Genomic DNA, 16,529 nt, shown 5'->3' with positions numbered 1-16,529 from the left:
TTTTTAAAACATAAAAGACCTGACTATTCAGGGGCAAAGACCTCTTTTCTCTTAGATTGTCAAATTATAAAATGATATAACAATAGTTGTCCAGTGTGAATGAATCAAAGTTATACCTATCTTTTTGTCAGATCAGCTACATATCTATATATTTATATAGATATATAGTTTTTGATGTGCCATAGAATTTTAGTAATTAGTTTATATGTGCCATGAGATGAAAAGAATGAAAATCACTGAGCTAAATGTATATAAAAGTATACAGTCAAAAAAGTTGAACATGAAGACAAGAGCTTCAGTGTCCTCTGGGACAATATTGAGTAGTCTAACATATGTGTAATTGTAGTCTCAGAAGAAGAAGAAAGCGAGACTGCAGCAGAAAAAGCATATTTGAAAAAAAAAATTTTTTTTCCAAACTTGATGATAAATATTAACCCATATGTTTAATAGTCTTACAAACTACAAGCAAAACAAACAGAAAAACATACTTACACATATCATGGTCAAATTACTGAAAACCAAATTTAAAGGGAAAATCTTGGAAGCAGTCAGAAAAAAGGAAATTCATGGTATGTGCAGGGAGTCAAGAAAATCGTTCTATACTACTTATTGAAATTACTAGAACGTAATTTTTGAAATGCTAGAAGAAAAATAAACTTGACTCAGAATTTTATAACCAGAAAGTTATTCTTCCAAAATAAAGGTTGGGATAAAGCTAAAATATTTTGTTACCAAAGAAAAGGCACCACCAAAGTGTTGAAGAAGAGTCTTCAGGCTAAAGGAAATGATACCAGACGCAAATTTAATTACTCACAATGGAATGAAAAGTGTCAAAAATAGAAAATATATGCACAAATATAAAACACATTTAAAATCTTATTTTTATTTAAAAGATAACTGACTGGTTAAATAAAATAAAATAAAACAATGTAATGTGGACTTTATAAAACAGGTAGAAGTAATATATAATATATGGCAGTAATAACCCAAAGAATGGAAATTGGTAAATTGAAGTATAATAATAGAACATAGTACACTGTAGTAAGTTAAGCATACAAATTGAAATCCCTAGAGCAATCATTAATTTTAAAAAATTATAGCTAACAAGTCAAAAATGAGATAAAAATAGAATATTAAATACTCAACAGAAATCAGGAAAGAAGGAAAATTAACAATAATATGTAGTGCAAATAAAACAAATCTTAAGATAGTAAACTTAAACTCCAACCATATAAATAATTTCATTAAATATAAATAAACTATAAATATAGAATCTATAAACATAGATTCCAATTAATAGTCAGAAATTATTAGATTAAAAAAAGGCAGCCCTGGCCGGTTGGCTCAGTGGTAGAGCATTGGCCCTACATGTGGAAGTCCTGGGTTCAATTCCCAGTCAGGGCACACAGAAGAAGCGCCCATCTGCTTCTCCACCCCTCCCCCTCTCCTTCCTCTCTATTTCTCTCTTCCCCTCCCGCAGCCAAGGCTCCACTGGAGCAAAATAGGCCCAGGTGTTGAAGACGGCTCCATGGCCTCCACCTCAGGCAATAGAATGGCTCCCACCATAATGGAGCAATGCCCCAGATGGGCAGAGCATCACCCCTGGTGGGCATTCTGGGTGGATCCCGGTTGGGCGCATGCAGAAATCTGTCTTACAGTCTCTCTGCTTCTAACTTCAGAAAAATACAGAAAAAAAAAAAAAAAAGGCAAGACTGTATTACTGTGTTATATGCTGTTTATAAAAGATGTACTTTAAATATAAATATACAGAGAGGTTAAAAGTTAAAACACAGAAAAATATATTATACAAACATCAAAGGCAAAAAAACTGAAAAGATTATGTTAGTATCATCGAATGTAGAACACAAGACCACTACTGAAATAGGCCGGAGCTCGTGCTGCCCATTGCTATAAAGCCAGGACACAGAGATAAGGACTGAAGTGAATATGTGTCTTTAATTGAATTGCCAGTAAACAGGAGAAGGCATAAGGTGTCGGACCCAAAGTCTGCCTTAACACCCTCAGTTTGCAGACCTCTTTCATAGGGTGATCAGGGCTAGTTAGGGGTGGAAAAGGAATGGGGCTCTGTGTCCTTTCTCAGGTCCAGATCCTATTCTTCATTAGGTCTTGGCATGTTCACCATCCTTAAAGATAAGGTTTCTGGCCTTGTTAATTTTCCCACGGACTTGGATTGTGTCCGAGCGCTCTGCTGTCAGGGTTGTGGACTCCTGAATTTGATATGGTTTTCAAGGCCTGATATCTGTGTTAGGAAAGCAGTTCAGCTGGTATCCTCATGCTTGGGGGAAAAAACCACTCAGACAATTAATTCTACCATGTAGAGTATAAGATGAACATATTGAGAATATTTCTGTCTGTCTCCTTGCATTGTCCATACTGTTAGTTATATCTATAAGATTAGTTTTATATGGAAGTAATTATTTTGCTGCTATTCAGGACCTGGAGCTGAAATGCAATTGAGGCCTAAATGTTAATCTTAGGGGTTAAGACTTAAGTGTTCTTCTCTGACCCTCTGGTTCCTTCCCCAGCTAAGAGCTCTAACCTGCCTAACCAGCAATATACTAGTAGATCAAGCGTTATCCTGGGTGTGATGAGGTCTTTGTTTTTCTAGTTTTGCCCATTGCTAGGCAGCTAGGGATTTCTGCACTGGTTACTTCCTGTGCCTAGTCTATAGTTTCAATTGCATTTCTCCCTCAAGGATAGTGTCCCTGAATTCTTTCAGGGGAAAGAGGCACAGGGTCTCTTCTGCAGCTGCTTCCTGCTGAAGAAGGGCAACATTTTCATTCAGAGCCAACAGATCTTTGTTCTCTGTCAGAGGCATGAGAGGCCTAGGCCCGGAAGGAGGGGTAGCAATGGTGTCTAGAGGTAGTGTTCCCTGAGTATGAGTAGGGCTTGTAACATGATGGAGACAAACTGTGTTACAGTCTCAGTATTATTGGAGCAAAAGCTAGAATGACAGAATTATAAAGAAATTTTTAGTTCTTGGCTTGGCTGGATAGCTCAGAGTGTTGTCCTGAAGCACAGAGGTAGCTAGATTGATCCCCAGTTAGGACACATACAGGGACAGATGTAAGTTCCTGTGTTTCTCTTTCCTTCTCTTTAAAATCAATGAATAAAAGATTTAAAACAAATTTTAGTTCTAAATAATTCCAAGTGAAAGGATGGGAGAAAAACAAAACAATAGTTCAGAGGGATACAGCCAAAACATTTAAGAAAAATTCAGGATCCAGTCCAGTTTCTGATATTCACAACTGTGTGTTATAGATGCTATTGAAACTTTTTTTTTCTCCCTAAAATTGCCCTCATTTTTAACAAAGAGCCAAATTAAGACTAACCCCTTTACTTATTAAGTCCAGTTTCAATTTGGCTTGATTATTTGCATAAATGCAACAAGAACAGCAATTGCTCATATAGGCTTTCTTAAATTTGCTTTGCTAGAGTTTCATAAGAAACTTCCAGATTGAGTCTTCTCTCAGGACAAGAAAAATAAACTAAAAATGGCCAGTCATACAGTTGCCATCAAGCTTTGCCTCATCTCCCAGGAAAGGGACCTTTGTCCCTTACCAAGAAAGACTTGCCATGAACCAGGTGAACAAGCAAGGTACCAGCCATTTCTCCCAGTGGTGTTATTGGCTTTCAAAGTCCATTTCAATTTCTTAAAGCTTTCTGGTGACATCCAGAGTCCAAGCATGTCCTTTCCAGACATAATACTAGTTAAAGTCTTGGTTAATAAAATCACAATTAAAAATTGGTTCTCTGTGTCTTATAAAGAGAATAGATTCTTATTGGATTCATGAAAACAAATACATGGCCATAAAAATAATAATATTTATTAAGAGTTGCTAGATTCTGGAGGGATCAACAAGGGAAGAAGAATATAAATGCCTTAATATTGCTTATGAAGATATACTTCATTAAATTGCTTTTAAAATATGTTTCTTTATCTCTGGAAAACTAAGGATTTAACCATCACCAATTTTTGAACAAAGTCAGAAAAATAATATCATTTTTAGTTCATTTGTTCCTATAATTAATTTTTGTGTATCCTGATTATTTGCCAATACTTCCAGGAATTCATGTATTTCCCAGAGTTCTATAAATTTTCCTTCAGTTCAAAAGGATAATCTGATTATTTATTTTTAGAAACCCATATTTTAGAATAAAGCCAAGTCCTTTTCATGGAGCTTCCTGAAGATGTAACATATTTGTAAATGCATACACCAAAACAATGGCTGTCTCTAACTGATAAAAAGGAAAAACTTAAAATGACATGGTTATAGATAGACTTGATTATAATGCAGTTGACAAAAAAAAAATTATTTTTTGTAACAACATTTAGGACAACAATCAGAATTACAAACAAAAGTATATCAGAACTTTGTAGACTCTTGGAGATTTTCATAGACTTCAGAACATTTATTTTAATAATAACATATATATACAAATAGAATATAGTTATTATTTATTGTTACTATATTTTGTAATGCTTTCTATGTAATGTCAAAATATTAAATAGGCCTAATTAGTCTAAATTTTTTTTTTAATTAGGAGAGAACAAGTCCTTGGGCCCATTGGAATAACCTAAAGTCACTTCTGTCTTTCAAAATGTAAACACTGGAAAAGTTTAAAAGGCCTTTTGTTGCATCTGTTTGACAACTCTTATTACTGAGGCAGTTGTCTGACTTCTTTTGACCAACTTTGTATTTAGAACTGAGAAAGTGGCTTCAGTATTGACCAAGAAACCAATCAATTTGGTTCCCACTGTTAGTTGTACCTGGGATGAGTTTTCTGGGGAGGATATTAACAGTTCTAAAAAGTACAGGGAGACTCTGGGTCTTTGCATTTGTAGTTAAAATCATTATTTAGTTTCACTATTTATTTATGTGCCTTTTCTTTTATTTCTATTTTCTTTTAGGACAACTCTTTTTCTAATATTCTTTCTTTCTGTAATCTCTATGTCCTTTTGCTTTGTACCTCTCTCTCACCTTTTTTTATGTTCTCGATTCTTTCTTTTCTGGCTTCTTTCCCTTGTACAAACTTTTGGCAACTTACACAAACTTTCTGCAATTTACATACACTTTCTTTAACTCATTCAGAAATAATTATTTTAGAGCAATGCATTTTAAAATTCTTGTCTTTCAAAAATGTATCTTTATACCTTACATTTTTATTATGAGAACTCTTCAGTTCTTTTCCAATTTAAGCGGACTTTTTAATTTTTAGAAACCTTAACCTTCAGAGACAATCAAAAGTGGGTAATCAACGTTCTTTAGATTAATACTTTATTGAAAACATTTTACAGTTCTAGAAACAGGTTTTAAAACTGGCAAACACTCATATTTTCAAAAGACGTAACAGAAATACCAGGAAATTTTGTAAATCCAGGCAAAACAAAACACATATTTTCTGTCAATGACTTTAAAAGACATTAACTAAATTTAAACTAGTGGTAATATCAAATGGTTTCCCAGAACACATGAATCTAAAAACAACAACAACAAAAAAGCATTTGAAATAACTTTATATTTTTACCATACAAATAAATAGTATTATTAATTGTTGTAGAGAAAGCAAAATTTTTAATTGGTCCTTGATAAATTTTCAAGGAGGCTGGAGAGGAAGCAGGGGAGACATTAGGCATGACTATTGGGAGCCACTTGAGTTTTTTAAAGTGACACATTTTCCCCTTCATATAGAAATTGTGCTATCACCCCTCCTACTCTCACACCCTGCACAAGGTTTGGGTGGTATTAACGCTCCTGTAGTTCCTGGAAACACAGCAACTCCTAGACCTCCAGGAGGAGGCTTTCAGATATTAACTAGCTTTCTTTGTTCTCTTCCTGAGTTTTATTATCTTGGAGGGAAGCGAGATATTTTCTTTTTCTTTGAACCATCAATTTATTTTCTTTCTGAGCAGAATCTTCATCCCATTTATGGATATTTAAAAAAACAACTCAAGCTGATAAATAGTATAATAATTGAGAGAACCATTGAGCAGCCAGTGTTTTCAGAATCTAAAACATAAGCCCTAGCTGACTGGCTCAGTAGTAGTGTCGGCCCGGTGTGTGGAAGTCCTGGGTTTGATTCCCAGTCTGGGCACCCAGGAGAAGCTCTCACCTGCTTCTCCACCCTTCCCCTCTCCTTCTCTCCATCTCTCTCTTCCCCTCTGCAGCCAAGGCTCCACTGTAGCAAAATTGGCCTGGGCGCTGAGGCTGGGTCCATGGCCCCTGCCTCAGGCACTAGAATGGCTCTGATTGTAACAGAGAAATGCCCCAGATGGGCAGAGCAGCACCCCCTAGTGGGCATGCCGGGTCGATCCTGGTTGGTCAGTAGTCTCTCTGCCTCCTTGCTTCTCATTTCAAAAAAAATACAAACAAAAAACCATAAATAGGTTAAATATTACAATAGAAAACAATCTTTTTTTTAATTGGATCATAAGCATAAGTCCACCAATCAGCTATAATTCGTCTTACTGGGCTATCACCAGAATGGAAGCAATGCCACCCATGATCTTAGATGAAGCTCTGTAACTAGACAGCTAATCTAATTAACCAGAAACCCGAAGCCAGGCACAGAGCGATACCTAAAATTCTTATGCAATGGCTCACAACATAAGAATTTGTGGGCAACCAGCCCAAACCAGAAAGACATTTTCTCAGTTTAATCTCAAGTGATGGCAACAGAGGAAACTGGAATGTGGAGATAACTAGATTTCTCCTAGTAAATATATACTTGGTAGCTGCCAGGGGATTTTGTGTATAAAACCTCAGCCTCCGTCCCCCATTGTGCAGCCAACAGGACCACACCAAGAAAAACTAACCAAAGGTCCCACAGTCATCTTGCCTGAATCACCAGAAATTTGTTACTGGAACAAGCCAGAGCTTGGACTGCTCATTGATATAAAGCCAATACACAGAGATGAGGATTGAAATGAATAGGTTTTTAATTGACTTGCCAGCAAACCTGAGCAGGCAGAGGGCTTCAGACCTAAAGTCTGCCTTAATGCCCTCAGTTTGCAGACCTCTCTCATAGGGCTAGGTAGGGATGGAAACGGAATGGGGCTCTGTGTTTTTTCTCAGGTCCAGATCCTATTCTTCATTAGGCTTTCGCATGTTCACCGTCCTTGGAGATATGGTTTCTGGCACAGATAGGAGACATTTCATAGTAATGCAAGAGTCTATATCTCAAGAAATAGGCAATTCTCAATGTATGGATTTAATAAGAGAGCTTCAAAAAACATGAACCCCAGTTGAGAACTTCTAAAACGGATAATAGATAAATGGAACAAAAGAGAACATCCATAAATAGACTCATATATTTATGGAAATAATTTTTTACAAAGATGCCAAAATTATTTAATAAAAAAGAAATGTTTTTAATAAATGGTGCCAGAAAACTGTATATGAAAATTTAAAAAAACCTCAATCCCTACTCCACACGACATATAAAAAGTAATTCAGGATGGGACAAGGCCTAGGAGTAAAAGCTAAAACTATTAAGCTTCTAAAATAAACCTTTTTTATGACCAAGATTTCTTAGATATGACACTAAGAACAATAATCATAAAAGAAAAAATAAATTATACTTTATTATAATTTACAATTTCTGCTCATTAAAAGATACCATTAGGAAAATATTTGAGCAAGTCAAAAATTAAGAGAAAAAGTTTTCATTATAAGCATCTGACAAATAATCTCTATCCAGATTATTTAAAGAACAACCAAATTTTAGAAATTGTAAAATGTTTAAACAGATACGTCACAAAAAATATATACAAATCAAAAAGAACATAGAAAAGAAATAAACAAAATCATGAATCGTTAAGAAAATAAAAGTTAAATCACAATAGAATACCACTATATATCCACTATAATGGATAAACAGATACGATTAGATATAGTGATATCACTAAATATTGGTGATAGTGCAGAGCAACTGGAACTCATGGATTGCTGGTAAGATTGTACAGTGAACACTGAAAAGAGAGTTTGGCATTTTCTTATAGAGTCAAACATACATCTATCCTATATTTAGCAATTCCACTTCTAGATATATATATATATTTTAATTTAGAAATTAAATTTAATGGGGTGACATTGGTCAATAAGAATAAAAAGATTGGCCTGACCTGTGGTGGGGCAGTGTATAAAAGGTCGACCTGGAATGCTGAGGTTGCCGGTTCAAAACCCTGCACTTGTCTGGTCAAGGCACATATGTGAGTTGATGCTTCCTGCTCCTCCCCCCTTTCTCTCTCTCTCTCACACACACACTCTCTCTCTAAAATGAATAAATAAATTAAAAAAAAAAAAAAGATTAGCCCTGGCCGGTGGCTCAGAGGATTGAGCGTCAGCCCAGTGTATGGATGTTCTGGGTTTGATTTCCACTCAGGTCACACAGAAGTAACCATCTGCTTCTCCCTCCTCCCTATAACTTTTCTCTCCCTCTTCCCCTTCTGCAGTCAGTGGCTTGATTGGTTCAAGCCTGGCCCCAGGCGCTGAGGATAGCTCCATCAGAGCATGACAGTATCAGGCACTAAAAATAGCTCAGTACTGAAGCATTGACCCCAGATGGGGTTTCCAGGTGGATCCTGGTTGGGGTAATGGGGGAGTCTGCCTCATAATCTCCCCTCTTCTCACCAAAAAATCCCCCAAAGATTTCTGGTAAACATCATCAAAAGTCAAATCATTTTCTGTCACTGTATATTTGTCTCTCTTCATTCACCTTCTCCCACTTCCCTCCCTCTAGTAATCACTTCACTTTTGTCTATGTCTATGAGTCTCAGTTTTATATCCCACCTATGTATGAAATCATATAGTTCATAGCTTTTTCTAATTTACTTATTTCACTTAGCATAATGTTCTCAAGATCCATTCATCTGTCATAAAAGTCAATATGTTGTAATTTCTTATGGTTGAATAGTATTCCATTATATATATGTGTATCACATCTTCTTTATCCAATCCTCTATAGAGGGACACTTTGGTTGTTTTCACTTTGGCCACCATAAATAATGCTGTGATGAACATGGGGTTGCATGTGTCTTTATGTACCAATGTTTTTGAGTTTTTTGGGTAGATACCCAGTAGAAAGATTGCTGAGTCAGATGGTAGTTCTATTCTTAATTTTTTGAGGGACCACCATACATTCTTCCATAATGATTGGACTAGTTTACATCCTCATCAGCAGTGAATGGGGGTTCCTCTTCCTCCACAGTGTCTCCAACACTTGTTATTACCTGTCTTGTTGATAACGGCCAATCTAATAGGGGTGAGGTGATATCTCATTGTAGCCTTGATTTGCATTTCTCTAATAGCTAATGATGATGAGCATTTTTTTATATATCTGTTGGTCATCTGAATGTCTTTTTGGGAGAAGTGTCTGTTCAGGTCCTCTCCCCATTTTTAATTGGATTCATTGCTTGTTTGTTGCTGAGCTTTGTGAGTTCTTTATATATTTTATATATTAACCACTTATCAAAGATGTTGTTTGCAAATATCACCTCCTATTTAGTTGGCTGACTGTTTTGTTGTCAGTTTCTTTGCTGTGCAAAACTTTTTACTTTAATACAGTGGTACCTTGAGATATGAGTTTAATTCGTTCTATAACCAAGCTCATAAATCAGTCAACTCACATGTCAAACAAATTTCTCCCATTTAAAATAATTGAAATAGATTTAATCCATTTCAGCCCTGTGAAACATCCCCAAACCATCCTAAATTATGAAAAAAGACATGTCTTTAATTAAGAAACACACATGTATACTTTACCAATGCATAACAATATATGAAATTTAAAAAAGCTGTTATTTATGACTGTATTCTTACCTTGGAGACAGACGAGTGTGGCTAATGGAGGTGAATGGCGGAGGAGGAGAGAGGAAGGAAGGGATGCAGGCACTGTAGACACGTAAACTAAAACTGCACTTTCTTAACACTAAATGTAAACTAAAACTGCATTTTCTTTGCTTTAAACAAAATTAAAACTGCACTTTCTTTACTTAAAATGAAACCACAAAAACTTAATTGTAAAAAAAAATGCACTTTCTTAACTTTAAACTTAACCTAAGCTTAACATTACGTATTTTTCATTTAACCATCACCTGTTTTTGCCTTTTTGGCTGGACTTTCACTTGCAGGACTTTTGAATAAAAATCTATCCAAAGAGGTTTGCTTTTGCCTGCCTTTTAAAATGTTACAGAAATATGACAAATAAGTGTCATTAAAAAGTGCTGAAGCATGACCAGTTGAAAGTTTTTCTGGGTGTTTCTTTTCAGTGAAACTTGAAAGCTTCTCCTACATTGCCAGCATGTCTTTAATTTCACTTGTAGAAATCACTTCCTCCAACTCTACCTCCTCCTCACTACTAATCTCTTGCAGAAGCTCCATATGTTGCATCATCTGTAGCTCCTTTAACTCCTCAGTTGAGAGTTCCTCCTCATGTTCCTTGACGAGCTTGTTTACATCACCTTCATCTACCTCCAGACCCATCGACTTTCTGAGGGACACAGTCTCCTCCAACGTTTCTACCTCGGTCTCGTCTCTGGTTTGAATCCTTCGAAGTCCCTGTCTGCAACAACATCAGGCCATAACTTTTTCCATGCCGAGTTCAAGGTTCTTCTTGTAACCTCTTGCCATGCCAAGTCAATGATGCATAAACAATTCACGATGTTGTAGTGATCTTTCCAAAATTCTCGAAAGGTTAGATTTGTATTCTCAGTCACTTCAAAGCAGCGGCAGAACAAGTGCTTTGTGTAAAGCTTTTTAAAGTTGGAAATGACCTACTGATCCATAGGTTGCAAGATTGAAATCATGTTGGGTGGGAGGAGCATTTTCAAGGATTAGTAATGCTTTCATTGGGAGTTTATTTTCTTGAAGATATTTTTTCACTGCAGGACGAAAGATGAGATTTACCCATTCAATAAAAAACTGCCATGTAACCCATGCCCTAACATTGGAATGCCACATAACCTGCAGTTTTTCTTTAAGAATCTTGTGAGTCTTAAAGGCTTGAGGATTTTCGGAATGATACACTAGCAGTGGCTTTACTTTACAGTCACCATTAGCATTTGCACATAATGCAAGGGTCAGATGGTCCTTCATGGGTTTATGGCCTGGCAGCTTCTTCTCCTCTGTAGTGATGAAAGTCCTCCAGAGCATTTTTTTCCAAAACAATCCTGTTTTGTCACAGCTGAACACTTGTTGGGGGAAGTAGCCTTCCTTTGTGGTAAGGACAACAAAACATGTTATGTACTCCTCAGCTGCCTTAACATCAGCACTTGCAGCTTCACCATGCCTCATCACCGAGTGGATGCCAGATCTCTTCTTGAAATTTTCAAACCAGCCGTGACTTGACTTAAACGTATCTTCTGCTGCCTCTTTTGAGGTTGATGGTTCTTTCTTCTTCAAGTTGCCATAAGTAATACATGCCTTTTTGCATATTACAGTCTCCGTCACTGTATTTCCTGCCAGCTCTTTCTCTTTCACCCACACCAGCAGAAGCTTCTCCATTTCTTTATGGATATTTGTCCTTAATTAGGACAGAACTGTAGTTCCTTTAACTGGATTTGCACTTTTGATGGCATCCAGTTTTGTTTAAAGATGGTATAAATTGTAGATGTATTGCGGTTGTACAGCCTTGCCAGTTCAATCACTCATACACCACGCTCATGTTTTTCTATTATTTCTTGCTTTACTTCTATTGACATTATTCTCTTTTTCTTCTCATCACTGTCCTTGACACTCACTTTCTTCAGCCCCATGATAGCCACAAAAAAAGTTAGTAAAAAATGCAAAAATGATGCAAGAACGAGTACAGCGCACGAGATTTGACTTGATTCTGCGGGTAACATGTGAGAAAGAACGAGATGCTGGTGTTACGCTACCGATACTGGACCCATGTGCCAACGCGCCAACTAGCAGCAGCTTCCCGAATCACGACTCATATCTCGAAATTTTGTTCAGATCTCGAACAAAAATACGGACCAAGTCGCATCTTGTATCTTAAAAAAAATTTCGTATGTTGGTCTGCTTGTATCTCAAGGTACCACTGTATACCCATTCCTTTATTATTACCTTTACTTCCCTTGCCTTTGACGTCAAATTCATAAATTGTTCTCTATGAACCAGGTCTATAAGTTTAGTACTTAAGTTTTCTTCTATGTAATTTATTGTTTCAGATCTTATATTTAGGTCTTTGATCCATTTTGAATTAATTTTTGTGCAGGAAAACAAACTGTAGTCAAGTTTCATTCTTTCACATATGGCTTTCTAGTTTCCCCAGCACCATCTATTGAAGTGGCTTTCTTTTCCCTATTGTGTGTTTTTGGCTCTTTTGTCAAAGAGTATTTGTCCATCTTTATGTGGTTTTATTTTGGGGCTCTTGATTCTGTTCTACTGGTCTGTCGGTCTGTTTTTTTGCCAGTACCAGAAAGTTTTAATTATCATGGCTTTGTACTAGAATTTGAAGTCAGGTAGTGTGATACATCCAGATTTATTCTTTCTTTTTTTCAGGATTGCTTTAATTATTTGGGGTCTTTATGAATCCATAAAAAATCTGGTAATTTTTTGTTCTATTTTTTTAATGACACTGGGATTTTAATAGGGATTGCATTAAATTTGTATATTGCTTAGGGTAATATGGCCATTTTAATTATGTTGATTCTTTCAATCCATGAACATGGAATATTTTTTTATTTCATTTTGTCTTTTTCAATTTTTTAAATAATAATGTTATGTTGTTTTCAGTATATATGTTCTTCACATTCTTTGTTGTTTATTCCTAGGTATTTTATTGTTGCTGTTGTTGCAATTGTAAGAAAAAAAATTTTTTTTCAATTTATTTCTAAAGTTTTATTGTGGGCATATAGGAAACCAGTACATGTGAATATTGATTTTGTATCCTGTGATTTCACTGTATTTGCTTATTGTTTCTAATAGTTTCTAATAGTTTTTCAGTGGAATCTTGGGGGTTTTCTACATAGAGGATCATGTCATCTGCAAAAAGTGATACTTTTACTTCCAATATGGATGCCTTTTATTTCTTTCTCTTGCCTGATTGCTCTGGTTAAGACTTCCAATACTGATTTGAATAAAAGTGGAGTGAGTATCCTTGTCTTGCTCTTGGATTTTAGAGAAAAAGCTTTCAAATTTTTACCATTTTATATGATTTGGCTGATGCAGTGTCATATATGGCCTTTATTATGTCAAGGTACTTTCCTTCTAAACCCATTTTATTAAGTGTTTTAATCATAAATTGATCTTATATCTTATTGAATGACTTTTCTGCATTTATTGACAGGAACATGTGATTTTTGTCCTTTGTTTTGTTGACATGGTGCATTAAATTGGTCAATTTGCATATGTTGAACCATCCTTGTGCTCCTGGAAAAAAAATCCTACTTGTGATGTATTATTTTTTAAATGCATTGTTGTATTTGATTTTCTAGTATTTTTAAAGGATTTTTGTGTCTGTATCATCCAGAGAAATCGAGCTGTAGTTTGTTGTTGTCCTTGCCAAGTTTTGTTCTCAGGGTTATGTTGGCCTCATAAAATGTGTTAGAGAGTAGTATAGCCATCTGGTTTTGAACTTTTATTTTTGGAGAGGTTTCTGATAGTTGTTTCTATTTTCTCACTGCTTCTTGGTCTATTTAGGTTTTCCACCTACATTGTATAGTTCTAGGACTTATTCATTTCTCTGGCTTGTTAAATTTGGTGTCATATAATCTTTCATCATATTCTAGTATGATCCTTTGTATATCTATGATGTCTGTGGTAATTTCTCCTTTTTCATTCAAATTTTGTTTATATGAGTCTTTTCTCTTTTTTCCTTAGTGAGTCTAGCCAGGGACTTGTCAATTTTCTTTGTCTTTTTAAAGAACCAGCTCTTTGTTGTATTGATTTATTCTATAGTTTTTTGTTCTGTATCATTTAGTTCTGCTCTAATTTTTATTACTTTTTTTCTTCTGAATTTGGGTTGTTTTTGTTCTTCTTTTTTAAGTTCTTTCAGTTGTAATGTTGGGTTATTTATATGGAATCTCTCTTTTTTCCTGTTATAAGCCTTTAATAATATAAAATTCCCTTTTATTACTGTTTTCACTGTATCCCAGAAGTGTTTATATATCATGCTGTCATTCTCATTTGTACATATCTTTTGATCTCTACTTTATTTCTTCTTTGACTAGTCATTTTTTAGATGTTGTATAATTTCCAACTTTTTGTGTGGGTTTCTTTACTTCCTTTTCCATTTAAATTCTAATTTCAGAGCATTATGATCAGAGTATTCTTGGTATTATTTTATTTTTCTTGAATTTATTGTGACTAGTTTTGTGGCCCAAAAATATGGTCTATCCTTGAGAATCCTGTACACTGAAAAAGAATATATAATTTGATGTTCTGACATGACATGTTTTGAAAATGTCAATTATATTCATTTGTCTAGTGTGTCCCTTAAGGCTAATATTTCTTTATTGTTTTTCTGGTTGAATAATTTATCTTTAAGCTCTCAATGATGTGTTGAGACTTCCATCTATTACTATGTTTTTGTTTGTTTCTTCTTTCAGTTCTGTTAGTAGATGTCTTATATGTTTTGGTGCTCCCTGCTTTGGTGCATTAAGAAGTATAATGTCTTCCTGATATAGTGTTCACTTTATCATTATGAAATGTCCATCTTTGTCTGTAGTTACCTTTGTTGTCTTGAAATCAGTATTGTCAGATATAAGTATGGCAACATCTTCTTTTCTTTGGGTATTATTTGCTTGGAGAATTGTATTTCAACTTTTATTTTCAGTCTACTTTTGCCCTTGCAGCTTAGCTATGTCTCCTGGAGGCAGAATATAATTGGATTTGTTCTTTGATCCAAACTGCTACTCTATGCCTCTTTATTGGTAAGTTCAGTTCATTTACAATTAAGGTAATTATTGATGCATGGGGATTTCCTATGGCCATTTTATGTTTTATTCTCTGGTAGCTCTGTGTCTCCTTTGGGACTTTTCATTTGTGCCCTTGTCAGTTGTTTTTGTTTGGTGGTATTCCATGCTATTTTTCTCTGTTTCCTCTTTTTTAAAGCTATTTATTTCAGTTCATGTGTCATGTGGGGGATGTGGTTACCATTAGGTTATTGAAAAAAATGTTTCATATATGCAAGAGTCCTTTGTCTTATGAGTGCTTCTGACTTCCATCCTCCTTTGCAATTGCAGATCTTTATTCTCCTCCTTTTTATGTTATTGTTTTCACAGACTATTTTTGTTTATTTTATAAACTTGTTAGAGCTTTTATTTGAAGTAAGATGCTTGAAATGACCTCTGGAGGAAAGTAAGAGAACAAATAAAGTCCTTATACTTGAAAATAATTAAACTAAGGTATTATTCGACCTCCTATATCTCTAAGACTAGAAAAAATATGGTAGGTCTTAACTACCAGGCTATCAGATTTGGAATATATTTAACAGAAATTGAGGGATTTATTGAATGGTTTGTGAACAATGCATATTTCTCAGTCCCTCCATGTACCATTTTCAGATGAAAAATGAAGGTCAAAGTGTACAAAAATTGTCTATAGAGTTAATCTTCTTACTGTGACCATGACAATTATTTACATAGCAATCTACATGAAATTCTAAGAAGCCAATCTGTTGATAAGAATTTGTCTTCATGAAAAAAATTGTATGTCATGCCAGGGCTGGATGGGTATTTATTTTTCTTCTAATTTTTGCATTCTAAATCTGTGATTCTATCACAAATTTGATGGAGAACATAAAAGAGGTATAAATCATTGTTTCTGTCTTATAGGAACATGCAATTTGATTGGGAATAAAGAATAAAATAAATTAAGAGAAACAGAGTACTAGTATTCAAAAAGAATTAGGGGTAATATTCTTAAATTCCAAGAGATGAGAATTTCTATAGTCTAAACATTTGTGTACTTCAACCCCAAATTTATATGTTGAAACTCTCACCCCCCAAAGTTGATGGTATTAGCAGGTAGGTCCTTTGGAAAGTGACTAGGTCATAACAGTGGAGCCTTCATGAATGGAATTAGTGCTTTATAAAACAGACCTTATAGGAATCTCTAGCCCCTTCTATGCTGTGACGATCCAAGGGAAAGTCTGCAACCTGAACACAGCCCTCACCTAATAATACTGGCACCCTGATTTTGGACTTCCATCATCCAGAACTGTGAGAAATAAAATTTTGTTGCTTATAACCACCCAGTTTATCATATTTTGGTATAGACAAGGATGTTTTATATAAAACTCTTAGCCCCATTAAAGTGTACATATTCAATAACAGGAGTGATACATGTGTCTCTCTTTCTCTCTCTCTTGAACCATTTGAAAAGAGAAGTGAAAATGATCATATGTTTTGTAAGCCTAAATAGAAAGTAAAATCAAACTGATAGACATTAGATTTAAGCTTCTGTAGATGTCTGGCCAGAGCCCTCTATTGAGCCCCTTCACATTAATTTCTATTAAAATATTCAGCAATGGATGGTAAAGGAAAAGGACTCCATAGGTAT

At 35.1% G+C, this 16,529-nt stretch overlaps 1 non-coding gene across 1 annotated transcript; it reads left to right on the top strand.

The window, feature by feature from the left end:
• The first annotated feature begins 1,328 nt into the window (after window positions 1-1,328).
• Window positions 1,329-1,404, top strand: TRNAV-UAC (transfer RNA valine (anticodon UAC)). Its single transcript has one exon. It is a non-coding gene; the product is annotated as a tRNA-Val (tRNA).
• The last annotated feature ends 15,125 nt before the right edge of the window (window positions 1,405-16,529 follow it).

Source organism: Saccopteryx leptura, chromosome 8 (genome assembly GCF_036850995.1).
Source record: "Saccopteryx leptura isolate mSacLep1 chromosome 8, mSacLep1_pri_phased_curated, whole genome shotgun sequence".
NCBI lineage: Eukaryota > Metazoa > Chordata > Mammalia > Chiroptera > Emballonuridae > Saccopteryx > Saccopteryx leptura.
Note: the sequence above shows the minus strand (reverse complement) of the source record. Positions and strands in the feature narration are given on the sequence as shown.